Genomic DNA, 2,718 nt, shown 5'->3' with positions numbered 1-2,718 from the left:
ACTCCAGTGGATCTCACACATCTTCCATGTGAACCTTTCTTCCTCCCATTCGCCCGTTTGTCCCAGTCCACAACTCCAGTGGGCTTTCTCTGGGAACACCCTTTTGTCCAGTGGGCATTCTCTGAGAACTGACTAGACAAGCCAGCCGGAGAGGCAAGTAGGCCATCAAAGCGGACAGGAGAGCCCCTAACTTACCTTCACTCTTTCTCCTCTCCTCCAGGTCCAAACACGCAGTCTCATCCTTGAAGTGGAAATCTCTGGTGCCTTTGAAGACTCAGTTGAGTCACGTGAATGTGTTTTCTTGTTTTGGTCCCAAGCGTGGGATGTGGGGAGTGCTTTTCCTCGTGACCTTTGTTAGCAGAAAACAGACCCACAAGAGGGGACGTGATGTTTGGCTGGAAGCTGCCTCATTCGAGGGATGTGGTTTTGCCAGCTGCAAAACATTCTTGTGTGTACTCTGAGAAGAGAAAAACAGAAGCCACAGACAGTGAGATGATGCTTTTGCATTGCTATGCCTTGCAATGGCTTACATCCCTTCACTGGTCTGCGCTCAGCAGAGAGGAAACCTCCAGAGAACTTCTTGTGGTACTCCAGTTGATTCTGGCTGCTGCCACTGATTCGTGCCGTTTTGGTGGAGCCTCGCTGTTTCTGTGGCAGCTGCTGACCCATGTTGCTGTTTGGTGTTTGCTCTTTGACTGGACTGCTGGTATCCTGAGAGCAAAGAGTGGCATCGCTCCATGGAACTACTTCTGAACAGTTATACAGCTCCCTTTTCCTATCAACCTTTTATTTTTTTTTTTATTCCCTACCTCTGAACACTGGGTTGGAAAGGTGGTAGAAGCATTTAAGGATCATAAATAAATTAGGTTTTTGAGAAATCTAAGCCTACACGTTCCCATCTCTGTAGCAGACCTACTTATTGTGGCCCTCTCCTCGCTCTCTGACCCCGTTCCCAGAGGAACACCGTGCTTTCCTCTCTTCTGTGGACACCCCTCAGCCCACCCACTCCTTCCTGATTCCATTCCTAAGAGTCAACTTCTGATACTAGAAACACATTTTACTGGGAATCCCCAGTGGGCACACCTAGCAGGATTCCAGAAGAATTCTATATCAGAAAGCACACAGACAGCACACTCTCCCAAGAACCAAAGAGGACAATAGAAGCCAAGGAACAAAACACATTCTCAATAAAGAGAAGATCAGATATTAGCAGCTAGAACTGCAATTATCCCAAACTAAGATGCCTAGATGCCAACACAAAAACACAATCAATAGGTCTGACATTGGTGTCTTTGCTAAGGGTCACATTGAACTAACGCTGCTCCGGGGTGGTCTTTAGGAGTCAGCACCATGGCTGAAGACATTGAGAGACTAATATCAAGAACTACAAAACTGCTCCCCTTGACAGCTGCTTCCCAAACCAGAACCAGACCAGGAACTGCTGGCAGAACTATCTGGACTTCCACCACTGTGAGAAGGCAATGGCCACACATCGGGTGACATCTCTGTGTGTGAGAAGTACCAGAGTGCGCACAAGTCCCTCTGCCTTGTGTCATGGGTCTCAGCCTGGGATGCCCGCAGAGTAGAAGGCACATTTCTTGGGAAGATTTGATCTGGCTCTACCCACCTCTCCTGTTCTCTGTCCTTCTCCCCAGATAATAAAGGGGGACCTGGGTATAAAATGGTACCTACCCTGGGACCCTGAATCATGATGCAACTGTTAATAAAAATTCACTGGAAACATTAAACACCACACACACACACTCACACACACACTCACACACTCACACACACTTACACACTTACATACACACTCAGACATACAGACACACACACACTCACATACACACTCACACACACACACTTACAGACAGACAGACAGACACACACACGCACACACACACTCAATAACAGCCAGGACAATCTGTCCCGTTAAAGCCCAGTCATCCTACCACATCAGGCCATGAAACATGCAACATAGGCGAAGCACAAGACCCTCAAATAGCCTTTATGAATATGATAGAGGTCCTTGAAGAGGAAATGAATAAGCATTTTAAATAAAATCTATGAAAACATGAACAAACACTGAAAGGAGATGAATAAAACAGTTAAAGACCTGAAAGTGGAAATAGATTCAATAAAAAGCTCAAACTGAGGGAATCTGGAAATGAATAATTTAGGAGCTCAAACAGGGAACTCAGAGGTAAGCCTCACCAACAAATTATAAGAGATGGAAGCAAGGATCTCAGGCATTGAAGACATAACAGAATAAATGGATATTTTGGTCAAAGAAAATGTCAAATCTAAAAAAAAAATTCTGGGACAAAACATCAAAGAAATCTGGGATGCCATGAAAAGAACAAATCTTAGAATAATAAGAAAGAGGAAAGAGAAGAAAACCAGGTCAAAGGCACAGAAAGTAATTTCAGCAAAATCATAGAAGAAAATGTCCCTAATCTAAAGAAGGAAAAGTTTACCAGGGTACAAGAAGTAAGCAGAACATTAAGTAGACCATTACCCTCATAATAAATGTACAGAACAGCTAAAGAATATTAAAATCTGTGAGAAACAGAGACCAAGCAACACACAGAAGCAGACCCATTCGAGTAACACCTGACTTTTAAATAGAGCCTCTAAAAGCCAGAGGGCATGGTTTAATGTTCTACAGACTCTTAAGCCCATGGATGCCAGTCTACCATACTCAGCAAAATGTTCAAT

The 2,718-nt window shown here is 44.4% G+C and overlaps 1 pseudogene across 1 annotated transcript; it reads left to right on the top strand.

Annotated features, from left to right (window-relative positions):
* Positions 1 to 1,287: 1,287 nt before the first annotated feature.
* On the top strand, positions 1,288 to 1,705 carry LOC311592870 (cytochrome c oxidase subunit 6B1-like; annotated as a pseudogene). The gene has a single exon. The product of its transcript is annotated as a cytochrome c oxidase subunit 6B1-like (transcript).
* Positions 1,706 to 2,718: the final 1,013 nt, after the last annotated feature.

Source organism: Acomys minous, assembly GCF_964271855.1.
Source record: "Acomys minous genome assembly, chromosome: 2".
In the NCBI taxonomy this organism is placed as follows: Eukaryota; Metazoa; Chordata; class Mammalia; order Rodentia; family Muridae; genus Acomys; species Acomys minous.
This window is presented reverse-complemented; position numbering and strand designations above follow the sequence as displayed.